Source organism: Silene latifolia, chromosome X (assembly GCF_048544455.1).
Source record: "Silene latifolia isolate original U9 population chromosome X, ASM4854445v1, whole genome shotgun sequence".
Taxonomy (NCBI): Eukaryota; Viridiplantae; Streptophyta; class Magnoliopsida; order Caryophyllales; family Caryophyllaceae; genus Silene; species Silene latifolia.
In genome coordinates this window covers 154,570,571-154,582,851 of record NC_133537.1, presented here as the reverse complement: position 1 = coordinate 154,582,851, position 12,281 = coordinate 154,570,571, and positions in this window count along the sequence as shown.

Below are 12,281 nucleotides of genomic sequence, written 5' to 3'. Positions count from 1 at the left end.
CCCATCGAGTGTAGACCCACTTCTCAAAGTGATAGCATTTAGGGTCTCTTTTTGAACTGGCTGCGACGGTAAATACCCCGGAGCTCGAGTTGCACTCTTGCTAGCCAATTGAGCAATTTGGCTCTCCAACATTTTCATCCCGGCCTCTCTAGCTTGAGACTCTTTCAGCAACAAATTTTTCAATTCAGCAAAATCGGAGCCTTGGGATTTGCTGCTGCTGCTTTGGGGCACATACGGAGGCTTTTGGAACTGTTGTTCTTTGCTTATGTGGAGGTACATAGTTCTGCTACTGCGGAGGTGGAGTCGGATTTTGGACATTCTGGCTACTCCACCTCAAGTTTGGATGGACATTCGGCTCAAAATAAGTGTTTGTCTGCCTATAATGTTGAAAAGCACCGCAAGACTCATAAGGATTAGGACAAAAATCTGCAACATGTCCTTCTCCTCCACATCTCTTGCAGACGAAAGGACCGTCTGACACAGCATTCACTTGATAAATCCCTCCTTTTGAAGCTCCTCCCAACTCATACTTATCAAATCTCGCCGTAAGAACCTCTAATGCAGCTACAGAAGGGGATTCAATAGCTCTCCTTTGATTTCCCCTGGAATTTCAATACTCAACTTTATGGGTGGCCAAATCATCAATAATTTTCCACCCCTTAGTTTCTCCAACATTCTCCTGGAATCTGCCATTAGCTGCCGCATCCAGGATAACCCTCTGATCGTCATAAAGACCATTATAAAATTGATTGCATAGGCTCCATTTCTCGAACCCATGGTGCGGAATAGTTCGCACCAGCTTCTTGAAACAGACCCACGCCCCATGAAAATTCTCATCAGGACCCTGTTTAAAGCTCGTGATCTGAGTTCTAATGGCATTGCTCTTCGAGGCGGAGAAATATTTCTTGTAGAATGCTAGGGCCAGCGACTTCCAATCAGTGATCCCGTTGGCAACTCGATCCTGATCTCGGTACCATTCACTTGCGGTATCCCGAAGCGAGAATATGAACATCGTCTCCTTCACCTGGTCCTGGGTCACACCTGCTAGTGGGGGTATGGAGCAACAGTAGTCAATGAATGTCTCCATATGTTTAGCTGCATCTTCATTTGCAGCTCCCCCGAATTGGTTTCTCTCAACCAAGTTGATGTAAGACGGTTTTGGTTCAAATTTCATGTCCGTCCCTGGTAATGCGAATCCCTTATAGAGATTCTCAGATGTTGGCTCGGAGTGACTGGCTATAGTTGCTTCTTCAGCCATGTCTGGAGATGTGACGGTCTCAGCTGAAGAAGTGGAAACAGGAGATGAAGGTGGATCCTCCTCAAATAAAGCGTTCTCGTACTAACTGGACAGAGTACTCAGCTCTTCCTCTGTCGGCAATACCCTAGATAATCGTCTCAACTCGCGCAAAGTCCTTTCGATCTCAGGATCTAATGGTCTCAATTCACCACCCTGTGACCTGCGCATAAGAGGAAACTACAAGAAGAATATGAGAAACGTTTAAGGAACAGATGTCCCTTAAACTAGAAAAAAGACTAAAATAAAAACAACTAAAAATTTAAACAATTGCCTCCCCGGCAACGGTGCCAAAATTTGATACCGTCGTAGAGTACCAAAGATAAATTTATATTTCCAAACTACTACTATAGCTAGTGGCAGTCACGGTCGAACCACAGAGAGGCGAATGTAATTTATAGTTGTCTAATTCTAGTCTAAGATAACAAATGTGAGGGGGATTTGATTTGAGTTGATCTATAACTAAAGGCAATAAATGAAAAGTAAACTAAGCTAGTAGATGAAATCAAATATTAAAAGGGTGCTAAGATGGTCGGTTCACTATAGTTTCGGCGGCAGCATCCTAGGTAAGTCTGAAATAATCACGTGAGATGGGAAAATAAGAAGTCCTCTCGGCCCTTTCTTAACAGGTAGCATATTTTGATCTCGCTACAGGTCCCTAATATCTCTAATGCTAACTTTCGTCCTGAAAAGTGACTTAAAAGTCTAAATTAACTTATCTCTCGATCTTATTAATTTAGTCGTCTTTAATTAGGCAGTCTATTTACCTCCCCTATCTTTCGATCTTTATTGGGTCGGTCAATTCCTAGGCATTCAACTAGTCGCGTGCACTCAATTTGTCAAATATATAAATTAAATTAATTAAAACGAAGGTAATCTCACGTGGCCAGTCGATCGACCAGGGTCTGCGGTCGATCGACCATGGCGCGATTCAGGTATACTATTCTACGCCGCCTACTTCTATAGATTCCCTACATCCTAGCAAAGGGTATTTAGCTACTCATGATTATGACAAAAGCAATAATAAGACTAACAAAGTAAGCATTCGAATTCATGATTAACTCAACTAAATGAACAATTAACATAAAATGATAATCGGCTTTGGGAATTCTAACCTAAAAATTCTATACTACGAATGAAAGCAATAAAACTGAATATTAGAACAGAAGAATACCGTATAGAGGAATTGCAGAGGAAAGATCAAAACCGAATGCAAAAAGAAACTTTATTAATGAAAGAACAAACTAAACTAATGACTATCGAATTGTATCTTAAGAACTTGATGATAAAACTTGATGATTATTCTGAAAATTAAGGTTACGTTATATAGGAATACAACGCAACTCTTATTCCTAAACCTAATTACAATGGGCTTCGGAAATCTCGATCTTTTAACTTGCGTCAGAATCACGGTCTGGTCGATCGACCACAAGGACCAGTCGATCGACCAACCTATGCTGTACAGAAGCTTTTGTTCTTCGTGCTCTGGTCGATCGACCATGAAGATCAGTCGATCGACTGCTTTAGCTGGTAGTTGACTCCTAATTCTTCATAAAGTTGTCTTTCAGGCCTCGAAATGCGCACCAAGTTTGTTTCTTGTGTAAATACTTGATGTCAAATGCAAAGCAAGATACTCGGGGACGGATTTAGCTCGATATCTACTTATTTCCGCATAAATCTGCAATATTACATAAAAATACGAAAGTAGACGAAATGGGGCAAATAGTAGCATAAACTACACAAATGAGCTCTGAAATGCGTGTAAAATTGGGCGTAAAACAACATATTTAAGACACGCATCAACGGTGCCACTCAAGAAGGCGATCCATTAAAGAAATTGTTGCCTTGAAATGCGTGCCAAGATCGAAGCTCAAGGGACCAAAGGAGTTGGTTTCCGAATTTGTAATAGTTTATTAGATTTACTATTTTAGGAAGCCCATACTAGGATTTTAGTTTTATGCTTTGCATTTTATTTATATGTTGCATGCATCGCTAAATCGCCATAACTAAACATGCATTTTAATCGAGTTTATTGACCGTGTCAATTACAATTATCATAGTTCAGCGCTTTAGTTCACTTAAAACGTGATAAATAATAAATTGACATGACCTCTCGCTAAAATAAACAAATTGAGACTTAGCCTTACCAAAAAGTAGAAACCATGAAAACCTATTTCATGAGGGAGTGCGCTCGGCCACACCGGGGTACAAACCTTGTTACGTAGGGGAAGTAGGTGATAAATGTCTATCCACTGAATTTATGTTAATAAAGGGTATTTCGGCACACCGTGCCCTAAGTTAATATGAATTTGGATCATGGACACATTTATTCGAAATTTGGGTTGAACTCAACGAAAGTATTCACGACGATTTCCGGATGTGTTTCGGGCTAGAGATAAATATTAATGTAATTTTATCGACCAAGAGTTCTAAAAGTAGAATCGATTAAAGAGTTATTCCACCGAGTCATGTTGATAAAGGGTATTTCGGCACACCGTGCCCCAAGTTTACATGAATTTGGATCTTGGAATCATTTATCATAGTTGGGTAGAGGTCACTATGGAAATGCTTTACTTGTTATTTACAAGTATTAATAAAACGATCAATGTTAAGTTTTCCACTATTCCGTTATCATATTGTTCTATTTCTTTACCACAATTCATATACGATATCATTTCATTTTTAATACAAATCTCCATTAAAACATCGTAACTAAAGACAAATATGAATTTTCTTCTAAAACCTCGTGTTATCCATTGGAAGGATCTCTTGTGAAGAGTATAGATAAAAGTTATTCATGATCAAAAGGGTTTTTTATTCTTGACTAACATATCTACTTACAATGAATTGTTTCTCATATGCTTAATTGAGTTAAGCACTTTGAAACGTTACATCATTTGGTAACTAGATTTGTATGAAATCAAAATTGACCAAAATACCGCAAGCACTTCAATGAAAGTTTTAAGACTAAACAAATGAATTAAAGAGTAGTCTTCATGAAATTAAATTTTTGCTTCTCTAATCAAAGATTCATTGAAATGAGTGGGAGCATTCTCTTAATCGTTAAGAAAGGACGAGGTTCAGGAAGTAAATATTGGAAAGGAATTGACAAGATAAAGGCAAAAGTAATGTTCTTGGGAATAACATTATTAAACCTATCAATTTCGACCGATAAAAGTTCCCATTTTGGAAGTGTGGACACTAGAAAGGAAACTACCCCAAGTTGTTAAAGAATAAGCAAGTTAGTTGTGAGACATCTAATAAGACTTAGTTCTTTATTTATTTGATTGACATAAGTTTTTCTAGTACCATTTCGTCAATATTAGAAACCGATGGTGGTTTTCATCATTGTATGCGATACATAGGATGATTAGAATATGACGACTAGCATCAAATAATGTCGAGAGATAGAGTCATTATGTACTCAATCTAGTTTTGGGTTTAAAGTTGTACCTTAATTAGGAATATTAAGTACATGGACCCTAAATAAGAATATAATCTTGTTAAGATACAAAAGAGGTTTCACTTTTGTGACCCTATACACCATGATTTGATGTATGGCTAGCCCATTATCAAGGTGATTATATTATAAACCAAACTAGAATGATATATCATGAAGATGATGCAAGAATCAAATTGGTAACCCAAGATTAAACCTTAGATTCTCGAATGATGAACGCAAAGAGTTATCGAGTACTCTTGAAACCATTAGATCTTATGGTATATGTGTATCTTGTATTCAAAGCAAGATGTCTCGTGCCTTTTGGTTTACAAGGAGATCGAGGTTGTAAATCATTTATCCAAAATAGGTTGATCATTTTCTTTTACCAACGATTTAAGTTGACGCTAATGTGTTCGCTTAATAAGGTAAATAGAGAAATCTTTGAAGAACTTCAAAGAGTTCAAAGAATCACGATCTAGTCGTGATGGGATTATCAAAGTGAAGACTTTGATATAAGCCAAATGAAATGTGATATAGTATCACAAGTTAATCTCTCTTAACACACATTATGGAATAATGTGTGGTTGGATAAGAAATCAAACGCTATTCGATGTGGTTTGGACTTCAATCAAGTTACTTTGAGTTACTTGATCCTCTTGGGGATTTTATCATTTTGTCTAAATTATTTTTCCATTAAATATAAAACGAATCATATGAGATATGAAATGGTTGTTGGAAATCTTTATTTCTATTTTAACATATTCATATATGTTCCTAATTAATTTAGTCATAAAATTAATAACAAATCTTATGCATGCAAACAATAAAGAAATTAGAGAAGAAATCGTATTCTCACCATTTAATTTCGGTTCAAATGGGCACAAGAGAGATCACCTTTCTCTCTTGTTCTTGAGCTTATAATGATGGATGATCCTCCAAGATCCCAAGTATAGAAATCCTCCTTAGATTGCACCCAAGACTTACCCTTAAACTAGTATACTAATTAACTAGATTAATATACAAGTATCCTTAAAAATTTCTAATATAATTATTACTACTACACTAGTAATGATATTTTTGATATTAGAAATAATGAACAATCACATTTTTGTGTCTCCAAAACTTGTTGGAGAATTAGAGAGAAATAAGAGCAACACCTTTTGCATATGAAAATATTGAATGAATGTTCCGTATGAATGTTGAATGAATTGGTTAGTACCAATGAGAACAACAACAACTCTCTAGTCAAGAGCATGCCTCACGGTTTGAAGAGAAACCGTGCACACCCAAGGGGACAAGAGTGCAATGCCCAACACTCCTTTTGTGTAACACAAAGCAAGGAATAAAACATAGTAGTATGGGTGTGTTTATTAAAAACAAAAACCATGATTTATTTTATCATAAAAATAAATCAATTCATACTAATATATCTCCCTCCATACGGTGCACATGCTAAAGGAATCATACATTGTAGTATGGTTTGATATTTAAATTAGCCAACCCATAATGTTTATATGATAAATAAATCAATTATTCACCATCAATTCCTATTACACGGTCCATTCCTCTTAAAATGGACTACCATTTTATTTTGTCAATTTGTCATTTGTCACACAATATGTCACATGTAGTATTTTACATGTTATTAATTAATTTAATGCATATTTATCCCATAAATATCATTTTACGAATTAATTAAATTACATACAATAAATTGACTAGTGATACTTGATCACATAAATAAAATGGGTCACAAAATTATAATTCACAACATCTTGTAATTATAATTAACCATTCATTCTTATCTCTATTGTTTCTCAAACAATAAGCTATTTTAGTAATAAAGCCTTTTATTACTAAAAAGAATCTTATTTAATCTCATTACAATAAGATATTAATTTCTCTCTCACAAATAAACTGTCCACTTTTAAGGAATTGATTACCTCGTATCGTCATACAATTAATCAATTTATCCATTAAGGGAATTGTCCTTTAGGTGTGACCTTAAGGGATCAACTGACCACCACCGTCACACGACAATGTGTCAAACTCTAGTCAGCCAATCATTACCGATTTATGACGGTCAGTCGACTTTATAAATAATCATCCCTCATGTATTCTTTATATGAGATTTATATATATATGATATTTAAATCATGTGATCGCACTATTGTTGAGGACACATTTCCCAACAATCTCCCACTTGTCCTCGACAAGTGTGCGTCACCAATTCTCTTGTCCTATTACTATCTCCCACTCAATGCAAGGTGTCTTTCGGGTCGTACTTGCAAGTGATCATATCGAGAGTGGTTTCCTCGATCTGGAGAATAACTGATTGACCGGATTTATCTACCATAGATACCTTCCGAGCGTGGCCACGCATTTCCAGTTAACTACTCCTCGAGTGGCCTTGAGATTTGTTTTAACCACGACAAGGGGTGGACAATTCCTATCGCCCTATTCCTTCGTTCAGCCACAGTCCATCATAACCCAAAATATACCCAGTTTGACCTCATTTACGAAATCGTAGAGTATAAATCAAAGCTAATCAGAAGTTGTGCCAACTTGGGCGAATAGTCTCTAGTCAAAAGAATTGACTCATAAGAATACTATAGTAGCTCTTGCCACGACCAGGCTTTATGAATTACCGAACTCTATAAGCGGTCACATCGCCGACGATTGTCCCATACAGTCTGCCTATGTGATCGACTAGTCATCTCACATGACTCTATGGCACTTGAACTTGCCATCAATCGCATCACACTCTAGTCACTTCGAGACGTCACCTCATACAAGTGACTATGGGCGAATACAATGTAAATCCGTGTTCACTTTAACGGGGTTCAATTGTCTCTACAACCCGTTTGGATGTAACAAAGTATAATATAAGAGTTTTAAAGTAAAACTCGAACGACAAATGCGATTATCACATATGAATAGTCAATGCCTGATTACTATTTCATGTTCTATAATCTAATTTGAGCTTATACGTAGTTGTTCATTTCAACTCAATTGAAATGACATGACTCCTCATGTTTAGCCTTTGAGAAGGCTTTGGTTAGTAGGTTTTATCAACTTCTTGTACCTTACTCAACCTTACTACATACTCGTTTTCCTTTATAATGTATACATTTGCATTACAAAACTTTCTGAGTACGTGTCGAGATCCAATCAAGACATAGGCTCTCTAGCCTTAAAATAGCTCCCACTGTTTTCACAGTGTGCGAGACTCATCCTTCTTGCACATCTCATGATTGCAAGGGTACTCAATTTCCGTTATAAATGTCTCTCATTGTTCTTTATTGCCTAGAACGATTCTAGAAAATCTACTTCTTAATTATCATAGCCACAATGGTATCTTAACCATCTTAATGTGTTTTGATTATGGTTTTGTTTAAACCATGCGCAATCTCAATTGTCAATTGTCACTTGTGTAACACCCTTACACAAAATTGCATCATAAACACTTTGCTTTACTTCCTTAATGCTTCTGCAAGCACTTAAGGGTAATCTTCATGGCTTACTTGATAAAGATTTCTTAAATTCGATTTTGAAAACAATTCATCATACTCAAAGTATATGAAGTGTTATACATCATTACTCATTTAATTGGTCCGGCAGCGGAAGCAAATGGAATCAATCAAACATGTTCAATTCAATTGAACTGGTCATGAATCTTATCAACATAAGACTTCTTATTGACGCTAATATCACGTGGATTTATCTACATAAATCTAGATATTAAAGATGTATTATATTACTCCAAAAGTCTTAAATCATTCTCAATGATCAATATGTCATCCACATATAAGACTAATTAAAATTTCGTAACTCCCACTAAACTCCATGTATAAACACAACTTCTCGACTTATCGAGAAAAGTTTTATCACATGATTAAAACATTGATTCCAACTCATTGATGTCCTACTTAAGATTCTTTCTTAAGTTTCACATTATCTTAGGATTGCAAGAATCTACTGAACTCAAGACATGTATTGAATACATTCCTTCTATTGAAGAAGTGAGTTTTTGGATTCACTTGCTGTATTCATATCCTCATTATGAAACACAATCCCTAAGAATATCCAAATAGACTTAAGCATTTCATTTGGTGCAAAACCCTTTGCAACCAATCTTGCTTTGAAATATCTCTTTATTAGTGCAAAACCCTTTGTCACTAATCAAGCCCTTTTGTTTCGGATTTTCATGGCTCTAAGCCTTGTATTGAGTTGTGACTTAAACACTCTTATATAAGTCATATGTTCATTACTTTCTAGAAGTAATAAACTTGAATCAAACAATTTCTTTTGTAAGTTATAAGCTCCTTTCTTTCTTAAAAGTAGCTTGAATTCATCATTTTTAACAAGTGACGAATTTAACCTCCTAGGTTTTAAAGAAACAACATCTTACACAACACGTCTAATGTAGCCAAGAAAGACCTGTTTCTTGCGACATGACATTCTTTGTGGCTCTTGAATAATTTTCTCCCACTCTGTCTTCTAGAAATAAACTTGTATTTTTTTTAGAAAGACAGCTTCACGAGCCACAAACCTGGTGTACTCGTGATTATAATAAGGAAAAATGAGCATTTGTTTCTTGTGAAAACTTACAAACATGGTACCCTTACCATTTCATATCTCATATGATTCGATTTAGTGGAAAAATAATTTAGACAAAAATGATAAAATCCCCAAAAAGATCAAGTAACTCAAAGTAACTTGATTGAAGTCCAAACCATATCGAATAGCGTTTGATTTCTTATCCAACCACACATTACTCCATAATGCGTGCTAAGAGAGATTAACTTGTGATACTATATCACATTTCCTTTGGTTTATATCAAAGTCTTCACTTTGATAATTCCATCACGACTAAATCGTGATTCCTCGAATTCTTTGAACATCTTCAAAGATTTCTCTATTTACCTTATTAAGTGAACACATTAGTGTCAACTAAATTGTTGGTAAAAGGAAATAATCAACCTATTTTGGATCAATGATTTACAACCTCGATCTCCTTTTCAACCAAAAGGCACGAGACATCTTGCTTTGAATACAAGATACGCATAAACCATAAGATCTAATGGTTTCAAGAGTACTCGATAACTCTTTGCGTTAATCATTCCAAAATCTAAGGTTTGATATTGGGTTACCAATTTGAGTCTTGCATCATCTTTATGATATATCATTCTAGTTTGGTTTAGAATATAATCACCTTGATAATGGGCTAGCCATACATCAAATCGTGGTGTATAGGGTCACAAAAGTGAAACCTCTTTTGTATCTTAACAAGTTTGTATTCTTATTTAGAGTTTTTGTACTTAATAGTCACAATTAAGTACGACTCCAAACCCAAAAACTAGATTTAGTACACAATGACTCTATCTCTCGACTTCATTGTTGCTAGTCGTCATATTCTAATCATCCTATGTATCAAGTACAATGATGAAAACCTCCATTGGTTTCTAATATTGACGAAGTAGTGCTAGCAAAATTTATGTTTAATCAAATAAACATTTAAAGAAGAAGATCCCATTAGATGTCCCACAACTAACTTGTTGATTCTTCAATAATTTGGGGTAGTTTCCTTTCTCGTGTCCAACATTTAAGACAATGGAAACTTTATCGGTCGGGATTGATAGGTTTAGTATCGTCATTCTCAACAACTTTACTTTTAACATTACCTTGTATCAATTCCATTATAATCTTTACTTCTTGAACCTCGTTCTCATCTTAACGGTTTAAGAGAATGCTCCCACTCATTTCAATGAGTCTTTGTTTTGAGAAGCAAAATTGAATTCATGAAGATCACACTTCATTTGTTCGTTTTAGTCTTAAAAACTTCAAGGTACTTAATTCAATTAAGTATATGAATAACAATCCATTGTAAGTAGATGTGTTAGTCTAGAATCAAAAACCTGTTTGATAATAGATAACTTTAATCTATACTCTTTGCAAGAGATCCTTAGCAATGGTTCATATGAGGTTTTAGAAGCAAAATTCAAATTTGTCTCTAGTTACGTTGTTTTAATGGAGATTTGGAAAATCGAAATGATATCGTATATGAATTGTGGTAAAGAAATAGAACAATATGATAACGGAATAGTGGAAAACTTAACATTTATCGTTTTATTAATACTTGAAAAACAAGTATAGCATTTACATAGTGACCTCTACCCAACTATGATAAATGATTCCAAGATCCAAATTCATATTAACTTGGGCACGGTAGGGCCGATTCATCCCTTATCAATATAACTTGGTGGATTAACTCTTTAATCGATTCTACTTTTAGAACTCTTGGTCGATGATACTTACATTAATATTCATCTCTAGCCCAAAACACATCCGACAAGGGCACGGTAGGGCCGATACATCCCTTATCAGAAACTTTTGTTGAGTTCAATCCAAATTTCGAATAAATGTGTCCATGATCCAAATCCACATCAACTTGGGCACGGTAGGGCCGATTCATCCCTTATCAACATGAATTCGGTGGATAGACATTTATCACCCACTTCACCAACGTAACAAGGTTTGTCTTACGTAAAGCCGCTCAACTCCTTCACAAAACTGGTACTTCATGGTTTCTACTATTTGGTAAGGCTAAGTCTCAATTGTTTATTTTAGCGAGAGGTCATGTCAATTTATTATCTATCACGTTTTAAGTGAACTAAAGCGGTGAACTACGATAATTATAATTGACACGGTCGATATACTCGATTAAAATGATAATGCATGTTTAGTTATGGCGATTTGGCAATGCATGTAACATATTAAAAGAAATGCAATGCAATAAATAAAAATTCCTAGTATGGCCTTCCTAAAATAGAAAATCAAATAATCTATTACAAATTCGGAAACCAACTCCATTGGTCCCTTGAATCTTCAATTGGCACGCCTCCCAAGACACCGTCTTTGTCGGATCACCCTTCCGAATGGCACCGTCTTTGAAGATGCTCCATAATTACAAATAATAATAAAAATACAAAGCTATTCCTATTATACATTTGTAAAATGGAAAAACTAATGAAATAAATAATTAAAAGTGATACGAGATCACATTAAATTACAACCGAATCAATATTCCCTTTCATTACGGGTAATATTAACTAAAACTAAGGCCATACTAAGATAAAATTACATAATTCAAAAATTATATAAATAAAATACATTCAACAATTGAAATATGCAGCATTAAAATATGTATCTATCATGCAAAATCATGTGCCAAATCGCCCTATTTATTTTATGTCGTACATATAACCCGGTTTCATGGAAATGCGTGATAATAACCTTTTAAAATCACTAATTAACACTTAAATCACATCTAAGCTCAAGTTAATTATCCTAACACATTTTAGGACTCAAAAATCAGTCTTCACTAAATTTTTGACAATAATTCAACTTGATTTAATTTTATGCTCATTTTTGACCTTAAAAACTCAATATATATGATATAAATCCAAATTAACTCATAAAAGTTTCAAAATTTGAATTTTAAAATTTTGAATATTCTGGAATAATTCCATGACCCTCATAATG